At 33.9% G+C, this 10,144-nt stretch overlaps 1 pseudogene; it reads left to right on the forward strand.

Moving 5' to 3' along the window:
• Window positions 1-3,303: 3,303 nt before the first annotated feature.
• LOC122603279 lies at window positions 3,304-7,266 on the forward strand (annotated as a pseudogene).
• Window positions 7,267-10,144: the final 2,878 nt, after the last annotated feature.

Here is a 10,144-nt window from a genome sequence, read left to right on the forward strand (position 1 = left end):
CTTCAAAAGGATTATACCATGAGAAAGTAGACTCTCCCACGATTTCAACGATAGGTCATACGTCCAAAACGGACTTACGGATCAAAAGATATATGTATATATATGTATATAGTTTGAGTTAAAATCTCAATTTTGGTTCCAAAACTGACTCACGACTTTGAACGAATGGTTTGTCTTGTGTAAAGCACCAATAAGGTCATAAGAGGACATTTCGGAAAGGTCGGGACGATCCTAGGATAACTAAAGTCGAGCTAGGAAATGTTTCAATACATAAAGGCACCAACTGCGCCGCAGTAACAAACTGCGCAGCAGTGTTTCTTCACTGCGCCGCAGTCAAGAATCCTGCCCAGCCACTGCGCCCCAGCCTGGAATTACTGCCCCAGCAAGCCCAGGTCTGCACCTGGTCGACCAGCAGCCCCCAAATGAGCCAAACACTACCCCAAGACCTTCAAAACCGACCTATGAACCCCCAAAACTAACACTTAACCTCAAATTCGACTTTGTGAAGCTCAAACACACATAAATGGACGTGGGTAAACAATTCCCAACCCACAATTTCATTCCATAACATCAATTAGATGTTGATTTTCGGCCAAGACTTCACCAAGAACACCAAAACCCTAAATCGACCTAAACCAATTTTTGAAGGGAAAAAGACTCACTTAAGGTATACACAAGTATTCTTAGACATGGTTAGCATAACCCACTTCATCATTTCGACCCATTTATCAAATTAACAAGAAAAATTTGTTTTTGACCCATTTATCAACAAGAACCCTAATTCGACTTTTGGCTCAATTCGTGACCCGGAAACACTTGAATATGATTAGAAACATGATTATAAACATGTAATGGTGAATATGAGATAGTTTTAACTTACCAAATCTTCTACCAAAGTGTCAAACCCGAAAATGACCCGAATTGGATGATTTCTTGCACTTATAAACCCAAATTTTGATATGTTGATAAGATGATGATATAGATAAATAACCCTAACAAAATCTTGTTTGAAACATTTAATTTGATGTATTAATTTTAGAGAGAAGGAGGAGAGTGCAAGAGAGTTAAATGCTCTTGCATTTAATAGAGAGAAAGAGATAAGAAAAATGAATGAATGAGAGGGAGAGAGGTGTAAGACTTTGGTTGGGTCATGGGTATGGGTCTAGGATATGGGTTGACCCATGGATAGTTCATTTACTTAATCAATCTAGTTACACCACAAGTTAGCAATCGACCGTTACATTAACGACCATTCGATCTCATAAAACACCTTGAATATTATGTAAACACAACTTGATTAAAAATGATCATTATATATATATAAAATGTATATTCACCTTGAACACAATTAAATCATAGCCAAACTCGATCATATATAGAGTAAATGATCATTATTAATCAAATGTACACAAAACTAACGGGTCAACAAAAGTCAAATTTCTCGAATGTTACAATATAGAGATAAATTACAAATATAGATTTAAATATAAAATTTATGAGTGAAGTTGATAAATTAACTATATAATTTAACACTGATAATATAATCGGTTAGTAAAATATTAGATGAATAATCAATATAATCTAGTTTTATATTATATTAAGTAGATTGTATTCCACGTACAAAGATAATTAAATACAAAGGAAAATAGAAAGAGGCAAGTTACAAAAATTGACAATATACTATTAATGTCTTTTAAATAGTTTTAATATTCAATGAATATCTACCGTAATTTACAAAATATAAACAAATATTAATTTTGATCAAGTGGTTTGTATATAATATTAAAAAGTTATAGCTTATGATTTCTAATTTTAAAATTTTCATGTTAATAACTTATTATTATAAATGATAGAAGTTTGTTGCCCGCTTACTTGTTATTTGATGTAAGATCGTTTAATTCGTACTCAATATACTTCATATAACTTATTTCACAAGAAAAAAAAAATATAGAAGTTAAAAAAATTGAAAAAGAAAAAGAGAGAATTTTATTAATGAAAAATATACCGTCGCCCATTTTTAGATCGGCTTATGATGCAATTTATTTATCGTTAATAAAAGAAATACGAAACGACTATGTCTAGCCGAATATTTCATTTTGTTTTGTATGAATTCCAAAAATAAAGTAAAAATAAAAAATGAAAAGAAAATATGATGGGACGGTAGCTTGTCAATCCAATGAAAAGATTTGAAGTATGACAAATTACACAAGGCTCAAGGAGTTCACTGTACTACTAATAATGATAGTACATTTCCAAAGGGTGCTACCGAAGATTCATACGACTACTAATAATGATAGTACATTTCCAAAGGGTGCTACCGAAGATTCATACGAGTAAATATAGTTTTAGAAATAATAAATTATATATATTTCCTAGCTTTTTACTAGGGCTGTAAACGGTTCGGTTCGGTTCGGTTAGCTAGAAATTTTGAACCGTTTTTCGGGTTTCGGTTCGGTTCGGTTAGTTAGAATTTTTGAACCGTTAAGTTCGGTTACCCGAAAATCGGTTATCCGAAAAAGTCGGTTAATTTCGGTTTTATTTTCGGTTAACAATTTATTAAAGTTATGCTAATATAAAGTTTAAGTTTTAATTACAATAGTCAATTTACATTGCATTAATTAATTTTTTTTATATATATAATAGTTATTTAACTACATTAATATTTTGTTTTATAAATAAATATACATTTTATCTAATTGTAAATTACTTTTTTTAATGTTTTATTTATACAACGCAAGTTTCTATCTAAGAGTATCATAATTTACTACTTAAAATGTCTTTTATATGATATTACTAATGTTTTTGATAAATATCTTAAACAAAGTTAACAACTTTTTTTAAAAAGAGTATATATATAAGAAAATTACTTATAATATTCAAAATTAATTATAGATTGTGAAATAAAGTTAGTAAAATTGTTAATATCTTAGACAACAAATACAAAAATTTAGCTAAAAAGATATGTAAATGATGTATTTATGGAATACATATATGTGTAAACATACATATATATGATTATATGTAGGTATATATCAAAATTCGGTTCGGTTCGGTTAACCGCGGGTAATGAATATTGAAAACCGTAACCGAACCGTTACACTTCGGTTTTTATGTTTTCGGTTTTTTCGGGTTTCGGTTTTTTCCGGTTTCGGTTTTTCGGTTTCGGATCACGCGGTTCAGACCGGTTTTTCGGTTTTCCAGTTCATTTCTTACACCCCTACTTTTTACCCGCCCTTATTCATCAAAATTAATATATTCTTGTTGGTTAACAGACTAACAGTAAGTAAGGTTTATCAATTTAACATGTCAAAAAGGGTTCGAGAAACAGCAATCGGAATTGATCTTGGAACAACATACTCGTGCGTCGCGGCGTGGTTCGATCAGCACAACCGCGTCGAGATCATTCCAAATCAGCAAGGCAACCGGATTACGCCGTCATGCGTCGCTTGGAATGGGACCCACCTTTTAGTTGGCGAGGCTGCCAAAAATCAAATCACCAGCAACCCTACAAACACTGCTTTTGGTAAGCAACAAGATTAAGTTATGTGTATTCGTTGTGGGTTATTTATCTTAAGTAGCGTTGCCGTTTTTCCAGTTTTTTTTTTCAAACTTACACAACAGCAAAATTGTCAATTTTTTTCCGTACTCATTTGATTACATCTATTTGGTTAACTCTTATAAAAAATTTGAAAAAGTTATCTTTCTGTTTACATATGAATTTATCTATAAATCTTTACATTTTAAGTGTGAACTGTGAAGAAATTCAGATAAGTATAACAAACTTTCACATTTATACATGTGGAGAAAAAAGTAAATAAATAAATTGTTTTTTTTTAAAAGTATGAAAAGATAGGTGTAGATTAATGATATTTTTGTTGTATTGTTACTTAATACACGTACGATATACGGATCGACTATATTTATGTTGTGTAATTACCTATTTCGTATATATAAAGAATGAAATTGTAACATAAAAATTGGATTATAAAGCTTTGATTGTATTAAAAATTAATAAAACTCTTTTCATTCCTAAATACTTATGGAGTATTTGCTTTCTCACAAACTAGACAAATGCTCGCGTATTGCGTTGGCGGCGATGCCTGTAGTGGGAACGATGTGGTAACGGCGGCGACGGGTAATTGTCACTTTTAATTAAGTTAATAAAATACATGCATCTTTGTCCTTTTAAAACATTATTATATAAGAATTTTTAGACAAATATGGATATAATGGCTAAATATGTAGTTCAATTAAGGGGGTAAATGGGTAGGAACCTTCTGGTACCATGTACCGTCTTGGTACCCAGAGCGCACACCATATAGAACTCGTGCCCAGTGACTCACCCTTCTCACATTCTCACATATGAATCACAAGATATAGTTTCTCCTCTTGCCATTGACAAGATTTGAACCTATGATTTGCAGTCTTCGATACTATCTTTAACATAAACTATTATAACATTCACCACCATCGTCGCCCCCATCATCGTTCCCACTGCCCCCATCACCGTCGTCACAATCACCACCTCCGCCATTACTACGCCACCGCCGCCGCATTGACGGGATTGAGTTTAGTTTATATATAAGCATAGCCGCATAGGTTTAGTATATAAATCCCAAAAGAAAGCCTCATTAGAATTCTATTTCTACACTAATACTAACATATTAGGAAAATATGTGGTTTAACGTCAAATTTAATTTTTTATAAACACTATTTTAAATTTAATTTATTAACTAAGGATCAACATTATTTTAAATGAAACAAATAACTATGTAAAGATTGTCATGTATTTTAAAACTTATATTTTTTAATTAAAAAATACATTAAAAATACACGTGTTGATTAAGGATTATGTCACATATCTCTGAAAAAATCCTTTAATCTTGTTTTAGTATATTGATAGATTTGACCATATAACAACACGTCAGCACAACATTCAGGGTATGGGAAGGTGTGATGTACAACGTTTTGCCTCTAACCAAGGGTAAAGAGTCTGCATTCAGAATGACCTTTGGCCAAAAAGTGAAATGAACAAGTGAATTTGTATGATAAGTGACCATATATATGTCTTATATAACCGTCTATCTGTTAAAGGGACTGCTTTCAGAATGACCTCCGGCCAAAAAGTGAAATAAACAAGTGAATCTGTGTGATAAATGACCATACATGTCTTAGTTAACAGTAATACTGTTAAAACCTTTTTCGTTTTAACTATTACCTAACCTGAAATTAGAAAAGAAATCACAAAAGGTGATATCTTTTGGTTTGTCAACATATGGTGATATGTGTGGATTCTCCAAACCTTAGTAAGGTGAATGGTACTTGCAAAAATTGTGTTACTTAGCCCTCGCTAGCTATAAGATTGGTTGTAGTGGCTTGATGATGTCGTCTACATGGGGTCCAACGATGCCGGTATGTTGGTGTCATCGCGCTCAACGTTGCTACAACCACAACGTGTGGGACAAAGTAGTTAACTTTTTTTTCTTCATTTTTGTTATTGGGTATTTTGTGGGTATGTAGGGTATATATTCTGGATCCAGTATTCTATGATTGTTACTGTGTAGTGTAGTGTAGTGTATAGTGTGCTTGCTGATGTTTTGGTGTGGTAACGTGAACCGCTACAATCACTCTAATATGGTATGCCATATCTTGGTCCACCAGGTTTTTCCATCAAACTCTCGATTTTGGATTACTTGATGGTTAATAATGATTAAAAAAGAAGTAAGTTGTTATTCAGCGAACAATATGAAAAGTAGACTGCTATCTTGTATATAAAATTTTCATTAATTGTTTTTTTAGTTTGAATTTCTGAATGCCTTTTAACATGTTTCTTTGGGGATAATGAACCTCCAACTGTGGATCTTATTGCTTTATTCAGATGTTAAACGCTTAATGGGGTGTAGATTCAGTGATAGTAGTGTGAAGAAGGACATAGAGTCATGGCCTTTTAAGGTAATTGAAGGGAATGAACAAAAGCCAATGATTGTGTTTGAACCAATTCAGTCAAAAAAGTTTTTTCACCTGAAGAAATATCTTCTTTGATTCTAAAAGATTTGAAAGAAGCTGCGGAAGCATATCTTGGAACAAAAGTTACCAATGCAGTGATTACTGTTCCTGCATATTTTAGTGACAAGCAACGACAGGCAACCAAGGATGCTGGTATGCTGGCTGGGCTTAATGTTATGCGTTTAATTAATGAGCCAACATCAGCTGCAATTGCTTATGGTCTAGATAAGAGTGCTGGCATAAATTGCCCAAAACAGAACACTGTCTTGATCTTTGATATGGGTGGAGGAACATTTGACGTGTCTCTTCTCAATATAAGACAGGACGGTACCATTGCTGTTAAAGCAGTGGGTGGTGACACTCATCTTGGGGGAGAAGATTTTGACAAGTTGATGGTGAATCATTGTGTACAAGAATTTAAGAGGAAAGAAAGGAAGGATCTAAGCATGAATGCTAGAGCAATGATGAGGTTGAAAATAGCTTGCGAGAAAGCAAAGAGGGATTTGTCATCTGCTACACAAACACCAATTGAAATTGATTGCTTGTATGAGGGAATTGATTTTTCGACAAAATTCAGCCAGGCAAAATTCGAGGAGCTTAATGCTGCTTTCTTCAGAATGTGCATCAAGCTTGTGGAGAACTGTCTGAGAGATGGGAATATGCGAAAGAAAGACGTTGATGATGTAGTTATTGTTGGTGGATCAACACGGATTCCCAAGGTACAAAAACTGTTGACTGAGTTCTTTGATGGGAAACCACTTTGTAGGAGCATTAACGCGGATGAAGCTGTAGCTTATGGTGCGGCACTGTTGGCTGCAAACTTAAGTGGTAATGGGAATGAAAAGGTAGAAGATTTGGTATTATTAGATGTGACTTCTCTCTCTTGGCATCTTGACCAGAGAAGATGATATGAGTGTGTTAATTCCGAGGAACACACCTATACCCACCATCAAGGAGCGTGATCAGTATTGCACATTATACAACAACCAAACAACTGCAGCTATATGTGTATATGAGGGCGAGGGAAGAAAAGTTAGCGAAAACATCTTCCTTGACGAGTTCATTCTTGGTGGCATTCCGCCTGCCCCTGCAGGTCAACAGAAGCTGAAAGTGTGCTTTAAGTTGGATGCCAATGGTATACTACTTGTTTCGGCTGAGTCAATATCATCAGGTAGTAAAAATAGCATTAGAATCGATAGGAGTGGACATGTCCCAAACAAGGTTGTTCAATGAAGTCCACTAATAACATTTCACCTGTAATTGTTCGATCTTTCAAGACATTTTAGGATGCTCTAATGCTGTTGCGTTTATGAATTCAGGTTGCTTAATTCAGGTCTTGCTTTTGGGTTTCTTAGTTTTGGCCATGGTGGCTTTTGTGTAATTGCTTTTGTCTTTAAACATGTTATGCATGTAATAGCTACGATTAGTTATACTTCGCAAGGCTTGTACTATGCTTCTACTTTGCTACACGTTATTTCATTGCATCTTGTTTATATATGGAGAATTACTTCACCTTTAATCTTTGGATCACAAACTGTATATTCTCACATAAGAAATCTTGATAAAGTTGTAATGCATTAGATGTATTTGTATTCCCAAATTTAGTAGTATAGTGTGATATGTGTTGGGTTTAATCAATTGTGCCATGCCCAAAGAAGATGGAGATCCTTTTTAGTTTATAATAAGAAGATACTTATTCTCTTGTTCAGGAAAAGCCTAATAGTTAAATTTATAGTTGGGAAACAGATCAAGAGTAAGCCATGGCATCTTAGATTTGCATGTCATGTGTGATTACAAAGAAGAGTAGCTGCAGTGGTTTGTTTGGCTTTGTTCTCCTCCAACCATGAGCCCACACCATTGTGGCTGTCTTGTGGTGAGGTTCGTGGTGGGAGGTCCCTGGTTCAAGCCTTGAGCAAAGATGCAGGTACGCTTATTAAGTAAATGAATTGCCTAGTTAATGAGGCGACGTCAGTCGCAATTGCATCTGGTTAGATAAGAGTGCTGACATAAATTGCCCATAAGAGAAAACTGTCTTGATTTCATGTACGTTGCTTCAGGTCTTGTTAAAGTTGTAATGCATTAGATGTATTTGTATTCCCAAATTTAGTAGTATAGTGTGATATGTGTTGGGTTTAATCAATTGTGCCATGCCCAAAGAAGATGGAGATCCTTTTTAGTTTATAATAAGAAGATACTTATTCTCTTGTTCAGGAAAAGCCTAATAGTTAAATTTATAGTTGGGAAACAGATCAAGAGTAAGCCATGGCATCTTAGATTTGCATGTCATGTGTGATTACAAAGAAGAGTAGCTGCAGTGGTTTGTTTGGCTTTGTTCTCCTCCAACCATGAGCCCACACCATTGTGGCTGTCTTGTGGTGAGGTTCGTGGTGGGAGGTCCCTGGTTCAAGCCTTGAGCAAAGATGCAGGTACGCTTATTAAGTAAATGAATTGCCTAGTTAATGAGGCGACGTCAGTCGCAATTGCATCTGGTTAGATAAGAGTGCTGACATAAATTGCCCATAAGAGAAAACTGTCTTGATTTCATGTACGTTGCTTCAGGTCTTGTTAAAGTTGTAATGCATTAGATGTATTTGTATTCCCAAATTTAGTAGTATAGTGTGATATGTGTTGGGTTTAATCAATTGTGCCATGCCCAAAGAAGATGGAGATCCTTTTTAGTTTATAATAAGAAGATACTTATTCTCTTGTTCAGGAAAAGCCTAATAGTTAAATTTATAGTTGGGAAACAGATCAAGAGTAAGCCATGGCATCTTAGATTTGCATGTCATGTGTGATTACAAAGAAGAGTAGCTGCAGTGGTTTGTTTGGCTTTGTTCTCCTCCAACCATGAGCCCACACCATTGTGGCTGTCTTGTGGTGAGGTTCGTGGTGGGAGGTCCCTGGTTCAAGCCTTGAGCAAAGATGCAGGTACGCTTATTAAGTAAATGAATTGCCTAGTTAATGAGGCGACGTCAGTCGCAATTGCATCTGGTTAGATAAGAGTGCTGACATAAATTGCCCATAAGAGAAAACTGTCTTGATTTCATGTACGTTGCTTCAGGTCTTGTTTTTCTGTTTTTTTGCTAACCAACATATCAGTTGGTCTGTCTTTGTTGGCCATGGTGGCTAGCTTCTGCTTTTGTCTTTAATGTTGTGGTAATGTAATAGCTACCATTATCAAATGTTAAGTCCTTGCATCTCGTTTATGGAGAAGTAGTTAACCTTTTTCGTAAATTGAGTTATCATATATTCCCAATATATCAAATTTCACAGGCAAGTTAATTTCTGGGATATAAAATTTTCGAATCCATTATTATGTCTGTCTTTCCGTTTCAGACATGAATGTTATATTTAAAACTTCATGTCATATCGGTTTGGAGGCGACACAAGTGTGTCAAAGATATCCAATCTACCAATAAACTAAAACAAGATCGAGATGTTCTTGAAACGACACATGGTGTAATCTTTGATCACATGTGTTCTATTAATTTATTTATTTTATTAAATTAGTATTTTTAATTAAACTATAACTCTTAACTTATTGATTGAAAACAAATTATAGCCTTATTTGAATGATCGTTTTCTCAATAATAAAATAGTTTTTTTCTTTGTTTTCTTCAACTCCTATCACTTATATTACTTATAATAAGTTAATAATATAAAGACTTTAAAAAATTGAGTTTACTTATAATAAGGTTATTTGTCGTCATCCTCTATGCTTACAAGTTCCGATTTTAATGTGATTTTAAAAATTTAAGGTAAATCCAATACTTTAATTAAGCACATATTATATTTATCATTACTGTTTATTATAACATAACTTCGATCATCGGTTTACTTTAACTACAATTTATTTCATACTCACAAATCATGTATAAGTCATAATAATCCAATGTTTTTATAATACAATCTATTTAGCTACCATATATCGTACGGGTATTAGGTCTCGTTGGATCATCTACCAAGAAACTAAAACATGATTGATATGTTCTTAAAACAACATGTGGCGTAATCCTTGATCCACACGTGTGGTTCTAATTTATTTATTTTATTAAATTAGTTTTTTAGTTGTATATAGATTCAATTCCTTATTAGACTTAAAATTAAACTCTAACTCTTGTCTTATAAATACAAAACA

This window comes from Erigeron canadensis, chromosome 6 (genome assembly GCF_010389155.1).
Source record: "Erigeron canadensis isolate Cc75 chromosome 6, C_canadensis_v1, whole genome shotgun sequence".
In the NCBI taxonomy this organism is placed as follows: domain Eukaryota; kingdom Viridiplantae; phylum Streptophyta; class Magnoliopsida; order Asterales; family Asteraceae; genus Erigeron; species Erigeron canadensis.